Here is a 12,781-nt window from a genome sequence, read left to right as displayed (position 1 = left end):
TCCTGGGCCTTGAACTCAGGGCCTGACCATGGTCCATGGGCTTTCTCAAGGCTTGAGCCACATTACTACTTCCAGCTTTTTTGTATGTATGTGATACTGAGGAATTGAACCTGGGTCTTCATGCATGCTAGGCAAGCACTCTACCACTAGGCCAAACTCCCAGCCCCATTTCAATTTTATTTTTATTTATTTTATTTTTTTGCCAGTCCTGGGCTTGGGTCAATTTTATTTTTAAAATTGGAAACTAATGTGCTCTCTTTATCTGCCTAAGTAGAGGATACCTAGTAAAAGCATATATTTGGACAATAATTTCATAAGAAGAAATTAAGATAGTTGAAATTATTTAAATTATTTGTTTATATAAATGTAATCACTGATCTTTAAATTTCTTTTTTTTTTTGCCAGTCCTGGGCTTGAGCTCAGGGCCTGAGCCCTGTCCTTGGACTTTCTCAAGGCTAGAGCTCTACCACTTGAGCCTCAGCACCACTTCTGGCTTTTTTCTATGTATGTGGTACCAAGGAATCGAACCCGGGTCTTCATACATGCTAGGCAAGCACTTTAACCACTAGGCCAAACTCCTGGCCCCTAAATTTCTTATAAAACAGAAGATGTATATTTTTCAAAGCATCTACTAAATATTAGTTATAGTAACTTAGTTATTTTAATTTTTCTTCCTATGGTTTTTCCTATTTTACAGGTGTTAATGTATATGTACATATATATGTATACATACATATATATACTTTTGTGAATGACACGATTATGTTAGAATAAATAAGGGATACAATGAGTTAAATCAATATGTGCATATCTGTTATCCTAGCATTTGAAAAGTAGAGTCAGAAGGACCGTGAGTTCAAGACTAGCTTGGTTTAATAGTGAGTTTAAGGTTTGTCTGTAATAGTAATAGCCATACTACAGTAATAGTAAAAAAGTAAAAAGTAAGTGCTATGATAAAAGTATATCACGTAAATATATGGAAATGTCATGAAATAAACCCTTTTGTGTACATTTTTTAAACAGTTGCAGTTCTGTGTCTCATTGAAAGATATAGAGTTATCAATTGTTCCCAAAGTAAAGAATATATAGTTTTTAAAGATGTTATTTTCATAGTACATGACAAGCATGTGCTAAGTGGCTTCCATACCAGTTTCTATGGGAGATAGATTTATTAAGGATAGTTTTTGACCTTAGAGAAAGAGGAGTAGACAGATCTTCAGGCTTGCAGGTTGAGAACAAAGTTGTACAGAGCACCATGCCAACCCCCAGGCAAAGTGTTCAGGACGTGCCTGGAGGAAAATGCTAGAAAGAGGCTGGTTGATCCCAAAGTCCATTGGTTCTGACAGTCTGTAGCCTTCTCAGGTTACCATTGCCTTTACTCATTTTCTGAAACTCCCAGGCCCTTCAAGGTGGGGATTTGTGGGGAAGTTCAGCATTTTGGCACAAGTGGGTACTCACTGTATGACCTTGAACAACTTTCCTAACCACCTTAGTCCTTAATAATTTATTTCCAAAAAGAAGCTGGTGATGCTTACCTTTCAGAGAAACAACTGATCTCAGCACAAGGTTCCACATTCACTAAGGCCCAGCAAGTGGCAGGTGTCGATACTCAGCTCTGGTCCCAGTGGAATGTTTCCTCTGCCAATATCATGCAGGCTTCCTGGCACTGCCCCTAGACCCAGCTGCATCCTGATCATCCCTTCTTTCTCCACCTGTTGGGCCTGCAAATTTGTCTCCCCAGCAATGTCTGAGGTTGTTGGAGAATCCTTCAAACACTACAATCCTCTTTCATTTTCTCATTTCAAAAAATTAATTACTTCAACAACATGGATTGCAAGTGTATTATAGATTAACTGGAAATGAATTTAAATTGCTTGCACATCCTAAGTCACAACATTTTCAATAATTGTGATAGTGTGGATACTGTGTAGACTGGGGCCGTGCTTGCCGAATTAGCTAAAGAGACATGGATTTTGCTCCAAATTCCAATTCATGAAAGCCCCTTTCTCGTGGATTTAAAGAGATGACATGGAGGGGCCGGGAGTTTGGCCTAGCGGTAGAGTGCTTGCCTAGCAGGCACGAAGACCCGGGTTCAATTCCTTGGTACCCCACATACATAGCAAAAAGCCGGAAGTGGTGCTGAGGCTCAAATGGTAGAGTTCTAGCCTTGAGAAAGTCCAAGGACGGTGCTCAGGCCCTGAGCCCAAGCCCAGGATTGGCAAAAAAAAAAAAAAAAAAGAGATGACATGGAGATTACATTTATTTGACAACTTGAGACAAAGGAACGCAGATAGTTGATTCTGGGTTTCACCTTTTCACTATTTCACTTGGTTTTTGTTGAGTGGCCATGTCTGAGTGGATTCTTCGTGCTTTGGTAACATCTTGAACATCCAGGGGATGTCTTCCCAGTCCTGCCCAGAGTGGGTTGCCCCACAAGGAGCCAGTTTGAAGTAGACTCCACCCCATTCTCAGTCTTCCTTTCTCCTCCCAACACCACAAGGAACTTAAAAAAAATCTATCTTGTAGTCAGTGGCTAATTGCCTATAACAACAAAAAAAGGGAAAGCATTCCTTTGGGCCTAGTCCTCTCCAGAAATGTTTGGCCTAGTGGTAGAGTGCCTGCCTAGCATGCACGAAGACCCAGGTTCAATTCCTCGGTACCACATACATAGAAAAAGGCTGGAAGTGATGCTGTGGCTCAAGTAGTAGAGTGCTAACCTTGAGAAAAGCCCAAGGACTGTGCTCAGGCCCTGGGTCCAAGCCCAGGACTGGCCAAAAAAAAAAAAGAGGAAATAGGGACCTTAGGCTAGCTCCCAGATGCCCTTCTGCCTGCGAGTTTGGCACCATCATTCGCAAAAATTCCAAGCAAGTACTGAAAACAGGTCTTGTGTATCCCAGAAAGAGAATGTGAAATAAGTGAAAGCCTAAAACTTGGACCACTGGGGCAGAATCTGTCCTCGGATGTTCACATGGACTTGAAGACTCAGGTCTTCAACTCCCAGAGAACAAGGAAGACAGGCACTTGCCAATCGAGTCACTATACCTGGTTCCTCCCTCATGATTATCACCCAAAAACTATTCATGTTCTTCTTTCTCTTTGTTCTAGGAGACACTTTTCAAATGGGTCACCTTTGCATCCCCTCCTCATTCCTCTAAACAGCTCTGTTTAATCAAATCAAGAACCAGGACATCACCTCCAGGCCCGAGAGGTCAGATCTCTGCCTTCTAAGGGGTGGGTATGGTGATGTTTCCTTGAAGATGAATGAAATTCATCACAAGTAATGGTACAGGTTCTATGAGGAGGAAAATTTCCATCTAAGTGGAAGTCAGGAAGGTGTTACAGCCAAAGGAGAATTTGTGATAGGTGTTCTGGTTTTGTTATTTTTTTTAAGAAAGATGTACCATTATAGCAGAGTTATTTAGAATATACTTGATGAATATTAAATGGTATGTCAAAAAATGAGTATGGGGAGCTGCAAGCATGGGTCAAGTAGTAAAGCACCAGCTGTGAGCAAACAAGCCAAGCAAGAAGTAATAAGAAGCCCTGAGTTTAAGTCCCAGTATAGGCACCAAACATAAAACAAAATAAATAAAAATGAGTAGGAACTGGACCAAACTAGGTCTAATCCAGAGCAATCTGGAGGTTCACAATACAATGAAGAGAAAGAGCAAGAAAAAAAATGAAGTAAGTGGAGATTCCTGATGCTCTCCTAGAGATCTCCACAAATCTTGTTGTCTTTTGCCCCTCAGGAGGATTAGTGCTCAGAAAGTTCTACAGTAACACTTTAGCCCTTCCCTCTGCTAACCTAGGACTTTCTTTGCCATGAAATTCCTGAGACCAGAGAACAATTTTACCATTCCCCAGAAAACCTAGTTGTTCCTTCCTTCTAGGTTCCATGTAATACCAGATACTGTTGCAAAGAGCTGAGGTCTCAGAGCCCATCCAAGACAGGCACTGTGGTTGCTGTAAACCACATGTAGGAGTTAATTCAGCTACACAAGCTACAAGTCACAAACAGGAGTTAATTCAGCCTTGTTTGTGAGGGTGCATGAGTGTGCATGTATGCACATGTCTGTGTGTTGTGTCTGTCATGTGTACCATGGTTATGCTGGTTTTCAAACTGGAGTAACTGGATGAAGGGTTTCTCAGACCTGTCTGCACTACCCTTACAAACTTTTCTATAAATGTAAAATTACAAATGAAAAGTTAAAAAGTGTGCCAGGGGCCTCAAGTTTGGCCTAGTGGTACAGTGCTTGCCTAGCATGCACGAAAACCTAGGTTTGATTCCTTGGTTCCACATACATTAAAAAAAAGCCAGAAGTGGTGCTGAGGCTCAAGTGGTAGAGCTCTAGCCTTGAGAAAGTCCAAGGACAGTGCTCAGGCCTTGAGTTCAAGCCCCAGGACTGGCAAACAGAAAAAATGTGAAGGCAGGGATAAGGTATATCTTAGTGGTAAAGATTTATGCCTAACATGCATAATTTTTGAGTTCCACCCTCAGCAGCAAAAAAAGAAAAACAAAAATATAAAATATAAACTCGCCATGGGGGGCACATCTGGAATCCACTCTCCTGCCCCAGACGGCTGTGCTGTGTGTGCTGTCAAATCTGGACATTGATCCCCTGGTATCCTGGTCAGACTCTTCCTGCATGACAGCTGTGGACCACCCAGTCTATTCCCTAGCTTCCTACCCATTCCCTTGTCTACCACGCGTCCAAGTGGGTCTTCTCACCACGTGGGTGACAATCTCATGAGGGGAATTCTGAGAATTTTACTCCAGGTCAGCTCCCCAGCTATCTTAGCTGCCAACACCAGTCAACTGGAAACTTCCAACCATTTGAATTCTGAGCAATCTCAGCCTGTCTTCATCAGTCAGTTACTAGAGGCCAGGCACAGACAATGGTTGCATTCAACCTGAAAGCAGACATATTTGAAAACAAAGCCCCGCCATATGTCTGCAAGCAAGATGCAGGCAGGACAGTGGCTTTGCAGGCAGGGTGCAGCTGGCAGACTCTCTCAGGGGGGACTCCCTAAAGAGGGTAACATAGGGCTGGATGTTACCAGAGGGTAACATGTGAAAGGAAAATGCTTTTTCCCCTGCCCCATTCTGAAAGTGGATTCTGTGAGCCAGTATAGGTCAGCAAAGGTAAGAAAGGACAGTCATGCCCAAGGAGCTCCAAGTGAGCTTACTGCCCAGGGTTGGGACCAGTTGCCCGGCAGGGAGCCTGAACACAAGGGACCAGGGTTGGCACAGCCAAGTACACTCTGCCTCCAGTTAGTCCTGATGTCATACAGAAGAGCTTGGATGTTTAGAGATTGGTCCTTTCCCATAATCCCATAGCAGCAAAGTGAATGGAGAATATCTGACCCTGAATGATTACAAATCTCTTAGCATTTATAGAAACCTGAAAATTGCAATGGACAGCCCGTGGGTGAGAATGTCTGGTGTTGTTCATCAACCGACAACCTGGGGGCATCATCTAGTCTACCCGGGGCCTCACTGTGCACAAGTTAGCAGGGATCATGGCAACGGATCACATTGGTTGGCTTGGGTAGATTAACATCTAAAACTTAAAGCAGTACCTGAATGTAATAGAGGTCATTATAAATATTAACTATTGTTATTTCACATAGAGTAATTGATTTCTAGATTATTTCTTACTAGTTATCTTTTTGAAAATTTTGTGGTCTCCTAAGTTGTTGTCTATGTTCCTACTTCAACATCTTTATTCACTATGTATATGATGTTTTAAAGTTAATTAAAAAGCAACAACATCAACTAAAACTGACTTAAAGCATAAAAATTCTAGCAAGTCTTCATCCAGCCTTGATCCAACTAAAATAAACTTTCCCTGTTTCTTTGTGATGTGTAGTATGTGCCTTCTCTATGCTCTGGAATTGTTAAATGTAGTTTGCATCCAAGACCATACTTGTACTAATGGTGTTGGGATATACTAACTTACTTAAGTCCTGGGTACTATCCTTGGAACTTGAAGTAAATGTTTTACACAGCTATGGGACTAGACACAGTAGCTAACGAGAATCTGCTCTGCTCTTTTAACTCCATGTTATTCCTATGGCCCACAGACCATCCTCCTCCAGGGACCGTTGCCAGCAATCTCCCCAGGGGAATCTTATCAAAATCCCTATCCTTGTGAGCTATTCCCAGCAAGGCATCACCCAGGCCGTACCTAAAGGTACAGGGCCTTCCACCAGAACTGCAAAGACATAACAAACTCAAAACAGGACCTTCTGCTACCACAACAAGAACATAACAAATCCAAGACTCTCCCACTGTACCAGACCCTATTCTCCTAGCACTTTGTATCTCCTGTTCTGTTTGGAGCTGCTTCAAGCTACTCTTCAGCAATGATTAAATCTTGAATTGATCTGTTAAGGTCTCCTCTTCTTTCCTTCCATCTACTTGACCTTTCCTAACAGTAGCCCTGAAGGAACAGTCCGATTATGGTCAATAAAAAGAGAGTGCTATGCTAGCAATGGACTCTTTTCACTCTCAAAGGCTGCCCACTTGGAGTTCTAACTCAGCCCTTTGCACACTTTCCCTTCACCCTCTGACCCAAACAGAAATCTGTTCTTGTCAGGCCCATCGAGATGCCTACGCCTGGCACATAGCATGTGCTTATTAAGTTTGTTCTGAGTGAATAAATCTCTCACACACCTTCCCTGATGTCAGATTTCAGTCTCATCTCTGAAGAGCTTGTTTGTACCTTGCTTGTGGTACTTTCTGCCTCATTTGTTTTGTGGATGTTTATGTGCTTATGTTCTGGCCTTTAAAGGAGACTGGACAGTATTTAACATAAGGCCTTTTTTTCCCCATGGGCAAGTAAATAAATGTTTGGTGATTTGTTTAGTATGAAAGAGGACACAAACGGAAGATTAATATCCTGAAAGCAACTGTTTAGGTTCTGAGTTGTGGATTTAAAACATGGGACTGAATGACATTCTCAGGGAAGAGCGTTGTAGCTAGGGCCCTGGACTTCAGCTGAGAGATCACAGACCACAGGTGGTACAGGCATGGAAGAATGTAGGTACCTTCTCTGCCTCTGTCCTTCCCAGGGATGTATGTAGCCTCCCTTGTCTGGGCAGCTGGGACCCTCATGGCAGGGTGCCTGGTAAGGACAGCAGGTGGACGGCCAGGCTGGCCACGTGTCATAAGTGCAGGATGAAGGGGTGAGATTTGTGGTTTTGATCAATCCCCAACAGATGTCCAGAGTTCAGCTGGTAGTGGAGACCAGAGCTGAAACTGGGCTCTGACAGAGCCCTAGAGGGAACACAGGTGGAGGAGAGGTGTCCCAGGGAGATGGGCAGGATAAGGAAGAACCAGCAATAAATCTTTCCTTCCAAGGAACTGTGAGACCCCTGAGCTCCAGGTTTACATCTTCACCAATGTCCTCAACTTCCTCAAAGGGAAACGGCTGGGAGGCAAACAGGAGCCAAACAGTGGGACCGGCATGGGGCCAGGGCAACTGCCCAAGTGGACAACTGTAGGCAAATATCCATGAGCGCATACAGCCAGCCCTATTGTCTTAGCGCTGTCGTCTCATCGGACAAGAAAGGGAGTCTTTCAGGGCCATGTCCCTTCAGAGGCCTTTGGAACCCTCCTTGTGGGTGGGGGCCTGTCCCTGTCACAGGCAGGCCAGCACCAGAGATGGCCAGTATAGGCCGAAGCGAGAAGGGAAGATGCAGGGCTCTGCGCCCTTTCCTCAGTGACGGCACTGGACTGCTGGTGTCCAGCCCAGTGACACCGGGCCGGGACACGTGTCTGTTTGTCCTGTGTCCTCCTTTCCCATTTCCACAGACTGAAAAGGAGTGCTAACTTTTGACTACTGGGCTGGAGTTGTGTGTGCGTGATCAGAAGTGATGTGCTTCTCTTCCTTCGCTTTCAGACTTCTGGAGTGCTGCTCAGAATCCCCAGGGCTGGGGCCCGGATGGCTGGAGGAGGGGCGGCCGGTCTGGGAGGAGGGGCGGCAGGGCGGAGGCCCGTCCGCCAGGGTCGACTCGAGGGAGCAGGCTGGCTTCTACCGTCCGGAGCGGCAGCCAGGACCACGGGTTTCTGCACCCAAATGCGCCGTCCCCGAGCCTGAGCGCAGCATCGAGGCCTGAGCGCCGTCCCCGAGCCTGAGCGCAGCATCGAGGCCTGAGCGCCGTCCCCGGGCCTGAGCGCAGCATCCGGGCCTGAGCGCCGTCCCCGGGCCTGAGCGCAGCATCCGGGCCTGAGCGCCGCATCCGGGCCTGAGCGCAGCATCCGGGCCTGAGCGCCGTCCCCGAGCCTGAGCGCAGCATCGAGGCCTGAGCGCCGTCCCCGGGCCTGGGCGCAGCATCCGGGCCTGAGCGCCGTCCCCGGGCCTAGGCGCCAACATCAGGGCCTGAGCGCCGTCCCCGGGCCTGGGCGCAGCATCCGGGCCTGAGCGCCGTCCCCGGGCCTGAGCGCAGCATCCGGGCCTGAGCGCCGTCCTCGGGCCTGAGCGCAGCATCGAGGCCTGAGCGCCGTCCTCGGGCCTGAGCGCAGCATCGAGGCCTGAGCGCCGTCCCCGGGCCTGGGCGCAGCATCCGGGCCTGAGCGCCGTAACCGGGCCTGAGCGCCGCATCCGGGCCTGAGCGCCGTCCCCGGGCCTGAGCGCCGTCCCCGGGCCTGAGCGCAGCATCCGGGCCTGAGCGCAGCATCGAGGCCCGAGCGCCGTCCCCGGGCCTGGGCGCAGCATCCGGGCCTGAGCGCCGTCCCCGGGCCTGAGCGCAGCATCGAGGCCTGAGCGCCGTCCCCGGGCCTGGGCGCAGCATCGAGGCCTGAGCGCAGCATCGAGGCCTGAGCGCCGTCCTCGGGCCTGAGCGCAGCATCCGGGCCTGAGCGCCGTCCCCGGGCCTGAGCGCCGCATCCGGGCCTGAGCGCCGCGCCCCCATCGCAGGAGGCAGCAAGTCTCGGCCAACTTGCCAGTGGACTCGGTGCCCCGGTCGCCTGCTCTCCTCCTCGGGACCCGTGCTGGCCGCGCCCCGGCCCTCCGCGGGAAGCCCCCCCTCCCCGAGGCCTTCATGGTGCGGGAACCTGGGAACCTGATCCTTCCCGGCAGGCCACCACAGGGGCCGGGCTCGTGGGGGGGGGGGCGTCCCAGGCCAGGAGCCCCCTCGGGGAGGCCCTCTACCTGCAGGCCCCTTCTGAAGGACCTTAAGAAGAACCCGGGGAAGAGGAGGAGGAGGAAGGCCAGCACCCCACACTCCTCCTGGTGTGAGGGACCTTAAGAAGAACCCGGGGAGGAGGAGGAGGAGGAGGAGGAGGAGGAGGAGGAGGAGGAGGAGGAGGAGGAGGAAGGCCAGCACCCCACACTCCTCCTGGTGTGAGGGACCTTAAGAAGAACCCGGGGAGGAGGAGGAGGAGGAGGAAGGCCAGCACCCCACACTCCTCCTGGTGTGAGAGGACCTTAAGAAGAAGCAGGAGGCCAGAATGTCTGGAAAAGGCAGTTGGCAGAGTGCTGTGGTTTGAGTGCTTTTCTCTAAGAGTCAGGTTGGAACCTGTGCCCCATACATGGTAGTATGGAGAGACGGGGCTTTGCCGGGGGAATTACCACACTGTACATGACAAGTCAGGCCTCTTTCTCGGCTTGTCCGTGAGATGACAACTGATGTAGCACCTTGATCTTAGACTTCTCCGCCACCAGAACTGTAGAAAATAGGGTTACCTTCATTACAGATGGTTCCTTGTCTGAGGCTGTGCTGTAACAACATGGAAAAGATTTTGAATTCCATTCCCAGAGTATACAATAAAATTTAGATGGTGAGCAAGAGACAAGGGATGGAGGCTGAATTTCCAGCTTTTGCATGCTTGACCTTGCATTGATACTAATGCACTGACATTGTGCCAATGGCATTGATCTGGCCACAAGGAAAGGCAACAGCTCCAGGAGCCACAGTGCCCATCTTTGTAAGGTCTAATCTGAGTCCAAGCAAAATCTCATCCCTATATTCTGTAGCTAAACCTAAAAGTTAACCTCTGTAAACAATTCATAAAAGAATAAAGGGAAGTGAGGAGGTGGTTCTCACCCGTGTTTGTGTGTGTGTGTGTGTGTGTGTGTGTGGTGTGAGTGAGGGAGCGAGTGCATGAGTGAGTGAGAGTGTGTGTGTGTGTGTGTGGTGTGAGTGAGGGAGCGAGTGCATGAGTGAGTGAGAGTGTGTGTGTGGGGGGGCACTGGGCTTCTTGTTGTTGGTGACTTCCCCTCCCCTTGCCCTCCCTCTCCCCGCCGCCAGCCACCGCCGCTGCAGTGGCCGCTCCCTGGGTAATGAGCAATAACGATGACATCGAGATGGAGAGCGACTCTGACAAACGAGCTCATCATAATGCACTGGAACGAAAACGTAGGGACCATATCAAAGACAGCTTTCACCGTTTGCGGGACTCCATCCCATCACTCCAAGGAGAGAAGGCATCCCGGGCCCAAATCCTAGACAGAGCCACAGAGTATATCCAGTATATGAGAAGGAAAAACCACTCGCACCAGCAAGATATTGATGACCTCAAACGGCAGAACGCTCTTTTGGAGCAGCAAATCCGTGCACTGGAGAAGGCAAGGTCAAGTGCTCAACTGCAGACCAACTACTCCTCCTCAGACAACAGCCTCTACACCAACGCCAAGGGCAGCACCATCTCTGCCTTCGATGGGGGCTCAGACTCCAGCTCCGAGTCAGAGCCTGAAGAGCCCCAAAGCAGGAAGAAACTCCGGATGGAGGCCAGCTAAAGCCGCTGGGGCAGGCCAGCAATAAAAACTGTCTGTCTCCTCCATCGTCTCAGTTTTCCTCTCAGTTCATCGTTAGAACCATTTAAGAGACTCTTTTTTTCTTAATTTTTATTTTTACATAGAAGCTCTTGGACAACAACTCTCATTCTCCTTCCCCATTTTCACCTCTCCCCTCCCTCTAAATGTATTCCCTTCAGGGATTCCCTGTCCCCTCCAGGAATTTTTAAACCAAAACACCCCAACTTGGCAGCTTTTACTGTGGAGGACAGACAGCCAGCCGGACCTGAGCACATGGTGTCCTCTCCACCCTACCAGCTCCTCTAGCCCTGCTGCTAGACCTCCTCCCAGTCCTCCCCTGCACCCCCACCTCGGATTGATAGACTTTGTGAATCTGTGAATGGCTCGACTTTGAGAAGATGACCAGGTTGGAGTAATCAGAATCACCCCCTCTCATTCATAAGGATTATTTTTTCTGGAAAGCTATTATTGCTCCAGTTGAAAGACCAGATCCTTAAGGAAGTTTGTGGTAGGACTAGGGCCTGGCTCAAGTGGTAGCGCGCTCTCCTAGCAAGTGCAAGGCCCTGAGTTCAAATTTGTGGTGTAAAAGAAAAATGGAGAAAGATTTGCAGATTCACTCCTGCTTCTCAGCCAGCTGTTTAAAGCTACGGTGCCAGCCTTATGGAGGGCCACATGACCCTTGTGGTATGTACAGGAGACAGCAACAGTGGAGCAGCAGCCACCAGAGAGTGGTAGGGGGTGGTTTTTGGGGGGTGGGGCAGGGAGGGAGCTTGGGTGGGGTAGAAGTTTTGTATTGAGGGCCAGTGATGATGTTTTGATATTTATTTCCTGTTACTGAAATTTGAATCTGAGTGAATTGTCCCTATTTCTGATGATGTCGATACTGCAAAGCGACAGATTCATAAAGTAATTATCAAATCTTCCTTTCTTTTTGTGTGTATTTCTAAGAAATAGAGCCAACTGATTTTGTATGTAAATACCAAGAGCAATTTACCTGGTACTGAACCTGCACCTGAGTGCGGTCCCATCCCCACCCTCATCCCAAGTCCTTTTTTCCTCTCCTGGAACCTGTCTCCACTTTTTAGTCCAGCCCTGGTTCTGGCTGCCATGTACAGATCCCAGTGAAGGGTTTTGTGTCTTTAGGCTTCATCTCTTTGTCTTTTTCCTACTCTGTTCTGGCATTTGCTGATTTTCTAGTGTATACTCTGTAGTCTCAGTCCATGTTTGATTCCATTCCATTGAAATAAAAAGTATGTTGTACATACTGCTGAAGAACTGTCTTGCAAGTTAAGGCTTTCCCCTTTACTATAAGACTATAAGTAAAAAGTTATTTTATCCTTAAAAAAAGAATAAAGGGAGAAGAGGAGAGGAAAATAATAATGAATGAATATATATAAAGGAACTATCAAGGAAATATAAGTATGATAGATATAATAAATGCATTAAAACATGTATATAAATATAAATAAATTATATAATGAATATAATCTATATCAAGGAAATATAGTATCAAGGAAAAATGTGCAAAATTTCCATGGTCTTTTTAAAAAAATATCTTAGCTCTAGACTATAATGAGCTTAATAATGGCCTGTTTACATGGATTTACTAAATTTACATGCATTATGGTGTATTAGTACCCATGAAAGTGTTGCTATTAAGGGATATCTGCTAGGTATTATTGAATTTTTTTCCCAGTCCTGGGCTTGAGCTCAGGGCCTGAGCACTGTCCTTGGGCTTTCTCGAGGCTAGAGCTCTACCACTTGAGCCTCAGCACCACTTCTGGCTTTTTTCCTATGTATGTGGTACTAAGGAATCGAACCCCAGTCTTTGTGCATGTTAAGCAAGCCACTAGGGCAAACTCTCAGGCCTATTATTGAACTTTTAAAAGCTAAGATTCAGAAAAGTGATGAAGTTATTTCAGGCTTGTTAATCTAAAAGGCAAAATATGGCCCTGCACCTATTATTGGTGCATAATTCTATAAGTATGAAAAATACTGCAATACATAAGCACGAACCAGGA

General features: G+C 47.6%; 1 pseudogene; it reads left to right on the top strand.

The window, feature by feature from the left end:
• Nucleotides 1-10,286: 10,286 nt before the first annotated feature.
• On the top strand, nucleotides 10,287-10,837 carry LOC150059412 (protein max pseudogene; annotated as a pseudogene).
• Nucleotides 10,838-12,781: the final 1,944 nt, after the last annotated feature.

This window comes from Megascapheus bottae, chromosome 8 (assembly GCF_031878675.1).
Source record: "Megascapheus bottae isolate mThoBot1 chromosome 8, mThoBot2.hap1, whole genome shotgun sequence".
Taxonomy (NCBI): domain Eukaryota; kingdom Metazoa; phylum Chordata; class Mammalia; order Rodentia; family Geomyidae; genus Megascapheus; species Megascapheus bottae.
This window is presented reverse-complemented; position numbering and strand designations above follow the sequence as displayed.